At 45.4% G+C, this 10,334-nt stretch overlaps 1 protein-coding gene across 1 annotated transcript in view; it reads left to right on the top strand.

Moving 5' to 3' along the window:
* The first annotated feature begins 463 nt into the window (after positions 1–463).
* The window catches only part of CLIP1 (CAP-Gly domain containing linker protein 1), a 122,639-nt gene continuing 112,768 nt past the window's right edge, over positions 464–10,334 (top strand). Inside the window, 1 exon segment of the mRNA XM_060283144.1 lies at positions 464–607. The gene's annotated coding sequence lies outside the window, so the exon portion shown is untranslated.

Genomic DNA, 10,334 nt, shown 5'->3' with positions numbered 1-10,334 from the left:
CCTAGCTTGTTTCAAAGGGTTTCTCACCCTGGGGATTTGGGGTGGGGGGGGAATCGGCTCCAAACTAACAGGCTGTGTGGTCAAGACTGAATGGAGCTATCGGGTGTGACTTGCAAATTTGGGGAACACTTTCAGAAAATGGGGAACTAACCGTGATGATGAGAAGCCCCTTAGTCCAGGCCTCTCGGGTTTCCCTAGCACCTTCCTCCCCATCCCGGTCCTCGTTAGGGTCTGAGGGCCGGACGGCGGGCGTGCCGGCGGTCTGGGGTTCGCCTCCCCCGAGCCGCGGCGGGTGCAGACAAAGAGGCGGCGGTGCGGGGCTCGGGCCCGACGCCGGCCGCGGGGTGCGGGCCGCGAGGTTTGGGGCGCGGGGCCGACCGGGTTGGGCGCGGCGGCCGAGCGCGCGGGGAGGAGTCGCCGCGGCGTCTTCTCCAGGCGGCGCGTGCCCGCCCGGCCCCGCGGCGGCGCGTCACGCTATCCCCCGCCCGGAGCCGACGAGCCGGGAGGCGGGAGGCGGTGGCGGCGCGGCTGCTGTTATTGCTACTGCTGCTGCTGCAGTGGGGCAGGTGGCGGTGACTGGCGGCGACCGAGGCGGCGGCGGCGAGCGGTGAGCGGGGCGCGGCGCGGGCCCTCTCCCCTTCCTCGTCCCCTCCTCACCTTTCCCCTCCCGCTCCGCCCGGCCAGCTCCTGCCCGCCCGGCTCGGGGCCGGGGGCCGGGCCCGGCGTCCGAGAGGGGGACCGAGTCCCGCGCGCCGGGGCGACCCCGAGGGGCCGCAGGGAGCCCCAGGGCGATGGCCGTGGAGGCCGGCGGTCCCTGGGGTGCTCCGCCCGGAGCCGGAAAAGTGGCCGGCCCTGTCAGCGCCGAGCCCGGCCTTCCCTTCCTCCGCCCGCCTCAAGATGGAGCTTGGACTCCTTGCCCCTGCGCCGCCCCAGGCGCCGCTCCCTCCCCGGCACCCTTCTCCGCTCTCCTCAGCCCCGGAAGGGGGTTGTGGGGGGCGGACGCCCGGGGGGCCGAGGCCCGGCGGGACCTGTTGCCCCGGCGGGCACCTGAGTGTGCCTCGGGCCCTTGGCCGCGGTGCCCGCGAGCCGGAATGGAGGGCAACCTGGCCGTGGCCTCCGTGGCGGGCGCCGGCCGGCGGGCTGGCCTTGCTGGCCTGGGGCCTGGGCGGCCGTGGCTTTTGTCCCCCAGCCCCACCCCCTCCTCCGAGTGGGACTGTGATTCTTGGAGAAGGTGGATGACAAGAGGTGACAGGGATTTCTGAAATAACACCGCTGCCGCGTAACCCGAACCTTCTGCCTCGGCGGGGCATTGGCTCGGAAGACAGATGACACTTGTTCAGAGGTTATTTTAAAAGCAGAGCCTTCTGATTCCCCTCCTTTGGAGGTCCTGTGCTTCAGAAATCTGATTTTGATCTGGGGAGAAACCTTGAACTCGGCTGTTTCTCCACTTCATGTGGCTTTTCCATCTGGCAGGAGCCGAGCACCACTCCCTCCCTCCTCCCTTCCCAGCCCCACCTCTTTGATGTGAAGAAATTGCACGTTAAGTCTGTAATCTTCAGTTACCCGCTTTTAGCAAAACCTGGGCGCCAATTACCGTTTTTAAGAAGGAGGGTGGGGAAAATGCTGCTTTTTGTTGTTATTTTTGTTGGATTCAGCGGCCTTGCCTTCTTCCTGTTTCAGGTTAGGACAGTGCCTGGCCAGTAAGAGCTCAGCATTAGTGTTACTGCTGCTGCTCTTATGGTTCTGGTTCTGGTGGGTGTTACTGGTTTTTATTTTATTTTATTTATTTAATTACTACTGTTACCTATAGTATGCACAAGTCCGGAGACCAAATGTGTTAGAATTTTGGGTTTAATGATAATCTTTTGCAAGAATCCTAAGGTATGTGGCTCCTCAGCTTTGGGGCATTTTTCTCTGGAAATATTAACATTTATTGAGGGCTTCCTGTGCTCATGCCCTGGGCAAGTCTCTTATATGTTTTATCTCATTAATTAACCTAACCCAGTGATGGTGCTGTTATTATCCCCATTTTACAGAGGAGACGTAGAAAGGTCAGGAACCTTGCTCAGGGTCACACAGCTGATAAGTGGTGGTGTCAGGATTTGAGCTCAGGTATTCTGACTCCAGGTGCTGAGTAATTAAATTAGTATAGTGCCTCTCTGGCAAGGAGCAAGGCTGGCCCTTTTTATAGGGTCTTTTTTAAAAAAACTTACATATTTTTGGTTGCCTTGGGTCTTCGTTGCTGCGCGGTGTGCGGGCTTCTCACTGCGGTGGCTTCTAGTTGTGGCATGCGGGCTCAGTAGTTGTGGCGCACAGACTTAGTTGCTCCGCGACATGTGGGATCTTCCCGGACCAGGGCTCGAACCCGTGTCTCCTATGTTGGCAGGGGGATTCTTAACCACTGCGCCACCAGGGAAGCCCAAGTCTGGCCCTTTTAATTTTTATTTATTTATTTACTTTTTTGCGGTGCGCGGGCCTCTCACTGCTGTGGCCTCTCCCGTTGCTGAGCACGGGCTCCGGATGCACAGGCTCAGCGGCCATGGCTCACGGGCCCAGCCGCTCCTCGGCATGTGGGATCTTCCCGGACCGGGGCACGAACCCGTGTCCCCTGCATCGGCAGGCGGACTCTCAACCACTGCGCCACTAGGGAAGCCTGTGGCTGGCCCTTTTTAAAGCAAAGAAAGTGGGTGATTGCTTGGCCAAGAGCTTATCCTAGGTTTTTGAGGTTCAGAGAAAGTGGTAAAGTACAGCTTAGGCTTCCCACTAGGCATTGTTTAAAAGGGTAAAAAACGGAACTGGGTGGACCTTGCAAAGGTATTTTGTCTAAAGATAAAGATCGGCCCTTCCCTCTTTTTTTCAGCAATTGCTTAAACTCCTAATTGTGCTTCAGTATGACGTAGGCAGATCTGGTTTCTGTTCTTTAGGAGTTTAGAATTTGGTGCTTCTCTTACTTACTTTAAATTTTTTTTTTTTTAGCCTAGTGTCTAACGTTGAGTCTGTCGCGTGCTATGTGACTCATTAAGTCAGTCATGTTTGACTCTTGCTTTTACGTGCTGTCTCTTTTGGGATTCCAAACCCAACTCATGGGTGTGTAAGAGATGACTTGGGCCTCTTATACTCCATACAAAGGTAGGCACATTTGAATTTGTCACATATTGGCTGCCAGATGTTCTTCATTGTTTTTTACAGATGTATTTTCTGTTCTTCCCAATGTGTGTGTGTGTGTGTGTGTGTGTGTGTATGTGTGTATATATCTCAATGATATGTGTGTGTATATCTGTCTATCTATCAAGGACCTTGTATTTCACTTTATAGCACCCTCTACAGAATTCTGCAGAGTCCCATGTGCTCAGTAAATACTTATTATTTAGTTAATTGAAAATATGAGGTCCATAAGTTTCAGGACTGGCTTTATAGAAGTTAAAGCTAAAGAAAAAAACTGAAAGTAGTGTAGTAAAGTCACAGGAAGACGGCTTAGTATTTGTTAACATTAAAAGAAGACTTCGTGCAGTGTTAACTAAAGTGAGACTTTTCACCTCATATAATTTTCCACTTTATCTGAATTATCAGCTTCTTTCCCTCTCTTCCTTGTACAAATGAGGTGAGAGGTTGAGTGTTTTTCTCTTATATAAAGAATGGACACTGTTGTTTACTAATCATTGCAAACCAGTAGTTCTTTTCAGTAATTTTGAAATCTGTGGGAGTCTTCCCAAAGGGAGCTTGTGGGGCTATGGTGTACTTATATGTGGGCAGTACTTAGGGTCTCATTTGGTATTCACTCAACAAATATTTATTGAGTACCTACTGTGTGCCGGGTGCTGGTGATACAACAGTAAATAAAACAGACAGAAATCCCTGCTCTCTTGAAACTCCCCTTCAAGTAGGGGAGGCAGACAATAACCATATTAAAAATGTTGGAGAGTGGTACATGGTAAGGAAAAATAAATCAGGAAAGGGGGAATATGAAGTTTGGGGGACAAGAGTTAGGGTAATGGAAATTTTAGATAGGGTGATAAGAAGAGACCTAGCTGAGAAAATGACTTTTAAATAAAGATCCAGAATAAGTGAGGGAATGTAGATCCCAGAGGGAAGAGCATGCTAAGAAGGGGTAACAGCAAGGACAAGGGTCCTGAGGTGGGAGCTTGGGAGGAGACAGATAATTTAAGGCCATGCAGGTTGTAGCCCTTAAAATATGTATTAAAATATTTTAAAATAGTGAAAGATGAAGAATTTTGTGCCATGTTATTAGTGATTTTGATGAAGAAAAAGTTAAAGATGGGGGAAGTAAGGCTTAAAGAATTTCACTAACTTCCCTAAAAGGCCGCACAGCCAGTGAATACAGAGCTAGAAATTGAACATAGTTTATATTATTTTAAGCAATGCACAGAATATGTTGGCAGTGGAACCTTGAGTAAGTGGCTGGCAGAAAGGCCAGACCAGTACTTGATGTTCAGACTTGCTGTTAAGTGTATACTTTCCTGTTTGTATGCAGGATTTTTGCTCAACCCTGGGAGGCCTTGTAACTGACATTTGCAAATATAGCTTTTTCCTGGAATTGTGCTCCTGGCAGTAAAGCCTTCCTTTTTAGTCTTAAAAGCTTCATGGTTCAAAATCTGTGTTTAATATAAACTTTTATTTAAGTCTCTTCAATCTTAATTGGAAGGCAGTGACAGTATTACTCTGAATATGAATTTTTTAGAGAACTGTTTAGGCAGGCTTTAAACTAATATAGCATCTTATATATTTTTAATATGCATAGTATATGTTTCCCATGTAGATGGAACTCAAGGAATCCATATGCTTTAAGTCAGTATTTGAATTACAATGCACTTTTAAGGGAAAACATATTGATGGTGCTGTACAAGAATTTCAAGAGTGACTTCTTCAGATTTCAAATCAGGGGAACAGAGGAGTTGGTTTTTTTTTTTTTTTTTTTTTTTTGGGTGGGTTGGCAGACTGTAATTAACCAACCTTGAATTTGGCTAGGACATCTGGGTTAATATCCTGGCCCTGGCACCGAGTACCAAGGAATCTTGGCCACAATTAGTAAAGAGCTTTTTTTTTTTTTAATCTCCATCTGGCACTTCCAGAAGGACAGATTCCACTAGCACTAACTCAGTGGGTGAGTCTGTTTTTTAATTGTCTGTCTTATGGTGGTTCAGCAACAAAATCTTAAAAGTGTTCTTTGCAAAATCTTAGGAAAGAAGTACTCCTATTACAGAATCCCTGTTGGGAACCCTTTCTGCTGTCTCTTTCCTCGGGGAGTTGTATTCTCATTTGCCTCTTAGGAATTCCAGTGAGACTACAGACAGACATTTTGCTGCCCTAATGTTTTATATAAGCATAAGGTCTAATATATTATTCTTCTAACTTGAATTAAGTAGTTTGATATTTGTATTCTCCTTTGCTTACTTATGTCTAAGTATAGCTTGGGTTAGATCCCAGTTTTAACTCTGCCCATTTTTTACTCTTAAAATTGCCGAGTCCTTGATTTACTGTATCTTCTCTGAAGTTAAAGGCCTGAAGATCCGGATGTTCAGGAGGTGCAAATCATCCAACATTTGTGTTTGTTGTAAAAGGGAAGACAACTTTAATGAGTTTTTTTTTTTTCCTGATTCTACAGATCCCTGGTCAAGTAGTGCGCTGAAATATTTGGCATAATTTTTCCCTGTCTTCTCAGGAAAAATAAGAGATATTAGGGAAATTTCCCTAAAAATCTTTCAATCAAATCATTTTATCTCCTGCCTTCTCTCTTTATCTGGTTTCCTCCATAGAATGATTTCTTACTGGAGACATTGCCTTCTAATATCGTAAGGCAGGAAGTAACCTATTTAGACTTCTCTTTTCCACACTATAGAAAAATAAACTTTATAGGCAGGGTAATTTTTTTTTCTTTTACAGCTTAAGTGAAAGAAAACTTTTATCACTAAGTTTCTTTCACACATGGGTGACTGGAAAAAAGTATTGCTAATTTCTGTTGTAAGGTATACGTGGCTTGCTTCGGTTGTGACACTGAGAATCTAGTATCAGAGTCAGATTCAGATTTTAGAAAATTTTTTCTAGTGAAGTTGTTACTTTTTTAGGTTCTCAGGTTTATTTTCCCCTTATGTACCAGTTTTACAAGGGCTCTTACATTTTAATAACATATATTGGTTATCCTATAATATGTGGTTTCAATGCGTAAGATATAAAGCACACATATTAAAAAACACAGAAAAAAGCAAATTATCCATAATCCTATTTCTCAGAGAAGATTATTTCAGTGTTCTAGAGTATGTCCTTCTAATCTTTTTTTCTTTATACTTAAAAAAATATATTTATGGCTGGATCTATATTTCTATTTTGAAGTAATTAAAAGTGTAATATTTTCACTGGAAATATTCTGGGTAAACCAACATGGGGAATCAGAACTACTGTTAAGAAGTTTGAGGGACTTCCCTGGCGGTCCAGAGGTAAAGACTCCACGATTCCAATGCAGGGGGCATGGGTTCCATCCCTGGTCCGGGAACTGAGATTCCGCATGCCACGCAGCTCGGCCAAAAAAGAAAAAAAAGAGAAGAAGTTTGAGGTCCTGGATTTGCTTCAGCCCCAACTCCATGAGTCATGTGAAGTTGGGCAAGTTGCTTGACCTCTCTCAGTCTGCTTCTCACTCTGTCAAGTGGGGTAACACCTGCCCTATCCACCTGCTGGGGTTACTCTGTTAATGTAGGGATTCGGTGATAGTCATAGTGCTAAGGGAGTCGGCGCTTTCAAATACCAAAGAGACCGAGGAGACAGAGGAAAGACTAGTCCGGGATCACTAGTTGCCTGTGAGTCACCTGGCTTATTTTGCGAATGGTTACATTTTTAGTAAAGCTTTTCAGATGAATGTGACCAATAGAGAGTGTCCTGTGGGGTGGGCGAATACCCCAGAAATACCGATTTATCAAACATTTGTTGAGTGCTGCAAAGACTCTGTCTCACTAGGTGAGACAGCTAACTGTGGGCCAGGTGGAGGCTAAGGCGGAGACGTGCTGGGGCCCTGGAAGAGGGTCCGCTCTCTTGGCATGGGTGTGTGTGTGTGAGAGGGGATTAAGGAAGCTTCCGAAGTGGGAATTAGCTCTTGTGTTTGGCATTGATGGAGACGGAGGGTGTCTAGGCAGGGGTGGGTTAGAGAAGACATTCTAGGCCGGATTGAGCAAAGGCATAAAGGTAGTGTGTTGAGATGATAGCAGACAGTCTACTGCTCTGAAGTTTGAGGGCAGGTAACAGGAAATAGAGCTAAGATGTCTGGGTTTATATCAGGCAAAGGCTTCCCTGTCCTGAGAAGGAGTCCCTCTTACTGGTCTCTAGCACTTTATAATCATTAAGTTTTTTGGCAAGTTTTTTTTTATGATGTTTGGTCAAAAATTTCTGGTTGTAGGTGGTAAATAGGAAAACTTCTGGGTATACCAATTATCTTTTTTTCCCCCAGTTATCTTTTTTGCATAGAGTTGTGCAGCCATCACCACGCTCAGTTTTAGAATATTTTCTTCACACCAAAAAGGAGCCCTGTACCCACTAATAGTCACTCCTCATTTCCTCCTTACTCTCCCAACCCCTACTCTCTATCTCTAGAGATTTGCCTATTCGGGACATTTCATACAAATGGAATCATACAGTGTGACTGACTTCACTTAGCAAAATGTTTTCAAGCTTCATCCATGTTTTAGCATATCAATGCTGCTTCATTCCTTTTTATGGTTGAATCACATTCCACTGTGTGGATATACCACATTTTGTTTGTTCATCAGCTGATAGACATTTGGGTTGTCTCTACTTTTTCCTGTTAGGAATAATGCAGCTGTGAACATATGTGTATTAGTTTTTGTGTGGACATATGTTTTCATTCATCTTAGGTACACACCTAGGAATAGAATTGCTGGATCATGTGGGAACCCTACCTTTTGAGGAACTGAAAAACTGTTTTCCAAAGTGGTTGTACTGCCAGCAATGAGCGAGATTCCAGTTTTCCCACATCGTCATCAACACTTGTTATTATCTTTTTGGTTACAGGCATCCTAGTGAGGATGAAGTGTGATATCTCATTGTGATGTGATTTGCATTTACCTGATGGCTAGTGATTGAGTACCTTTTCATGTGCTTAGTTGTCATTGTACGGCTTCTTTGGAAAATATCCCAGTTATCATTTTTTTCCCTTTAAAATATTAAGTATAAAAGCAAACCGCAGAAAAATAGTATGTTACCATTTAGGATAAAAAGGGCGTACAAAGGCATACCGGTTATCTTTTTTTTTTTTTTAATTTATTTATTTTTCGGCTGCGTTGGGTCTTCGTTGCTGTGCGCGAGCTTTCTTTAGTTGCAGTGAGCGGGGGCTACTCTTCGCTGTGGTGTGTGGGCTTCTCATTGTGGTGATTTCTCTTATTGTGGAGCATGGGCTCCAGGCATGCAGGCTTCAGTAGTTGTGGTCCATGGGCTTAGTTGCTCTGCGGCATGTGGGATCTTCCCGGACCAGGACTTGAACCCATGTCCCCTGCATTGGCAGGTGGATTCTTAACCACTGAGCCACCAGGGAAGTCCCCAGTTATTTTCTTTAAAATTGTTTTTATTGTGGTAAAACATACATAACAAAATTTACCATCTTAACCATTTTTAAGTGTACCGTTCAGTGGCATTAAGGACATTCACGTTGTTGTGCAGCCATCACCACCCTCCATCTCCAGAATTCTTCTTATCTTACAAAACTGAAGTTCTTTACCCATTAAACAGTAACTCCTCATTCCTCCCTCCTTCAGCCCCTGGCAGCCACCATTCTACTTTCTGTCTCTATGATTTTGACTACTCTTAAATACCTGATATAAATGGAATCATATGGTATTTGTCTTTTTGTAACTGGCTTATTTCACTTAACATAATGTCCTCAAGGTTCATCCTTGTTGTAGCATGTGTCAGAATTTCCTTCCTTTTTAAGGCTGCATAATACTCCATTTGTATGGTTACACCACATCTTGCTTATCCATTCACCTCTCAGTGGACACTTGGGTTGCTTCCACATGTTAGCTATTGTGAATAGTGACGCTGTGAACATGAGTGTATAACTATTGCTTCGAGACCCTGCTTTCAGTTCTTTTGGTTATATACCCAGAAGTGGAATTACTGGATCATATGGTAATTCATAATTTTTTGAAGAACCACTAGAGTGTTTTCCACAGAGGCTGTACCATTTTATATTCCTATCAACAGTGTACAAGGGTTCCAGTTTCTCCATATCATTGCCAACACTTTTTCTTTTCTTTTTTATAGTAGCCATCTTAATGGGTGTGAGGTCTTATTTCAGTGTAGTTTTTTTTTTTTTTTTTGCTGTATGCGGGCCTCTCACTGCTGTGGCCTCTCCCGTTGCGGGGCACAGGCTCCGGGCGCGCAGGCTCAGCGGCCATGGCTCACGGGCTCAGCCGCTCCGCGGCATGTGGGATCTTCCCGCACTGGGGCACGAACCTGTGTCCCCTGCATCGGCAGGCGGACTCTCAACCACTGTGCCACCAGGGAAGCCCTCAGTGTAGTTTTGATATGCATTTCTCTAATGATTAGTGATGTTGATCATCTTTTCATGTGTTTATTGGCCATTTTTGTATCTTTGAAGAAATGTCTATTCAAGTTCTTTGCAGAGTTTTGAGTTGAGTTTTTTTTGGTTGCTGAATTTACCAATTATCTTTTTTTAAAAAAATTTATTGATTTATTTATTTTTGGCTGTGTTGGGTCTTTGTTGCTACACGCAGGCTTTCTCTAGTTGCGGTGAGTGGGGGCTACTCTTCATTGTGGTATGCGGGCTTCTTATTGTAGTGGCTTCCCTTGCTGCAGAGCACGGGCTCTAGGCGCGCAGGCTTCAGTAGCTGCGGCACGTGGGCTCAGTAGTTATGGCTTGAGGGCTCTAGAGTGCAGGCTCAGTAGTTGTGGCGCACAGGCTTAGTTGCTCCGCGGTATGTGGGATCTTCCTGGACCAGGGCTCGAACCCATGTCCCCTGCATTGGCAGGCAGATTCTTAACCACTGCACCACCAGGGGAGTCCTACCAATTATCTTTTAATTCATACATTCATCAGGCATTTTTGAGCACCTGCTGTTGCGAGGCACTAGCTCAGCTGTTGGAGATACAAAGTTCAGTAAAACAGGCATGCATTCTGCTCTTGGAGAACCCAGAGCTGTTAACGGAAGTAAGGTTAAGGGCAAGACTTCAGTCCTTGCCTGACAGCAAATCCCAGCTATGTTACTTTATGGAAGATCCTGTACAAACTGCTTAACCTTCTGGAGCTTAGTTTTCTCATCTCTAAATTGGGGATAATAACTATTTCACATAGC

This window comes from Globicephala melas, chromosome 13 (genome assembly GCF_963455315.2).
Source record: "Globicephala melas chromosome 13, mGloMel1.2, whole genome shotgun sequence".
In the NCBI taxonomy this organism is placed as follows: domain Eukaryota; kingdom Metazoa; phylum Chordata; class Mammalia; order Artiodactyla; family Delphinidae; genus Globicephala; species Globicephala melas.
This window is presented reverse-complemented; position numbering and strand designations above follow the sequence as displayed.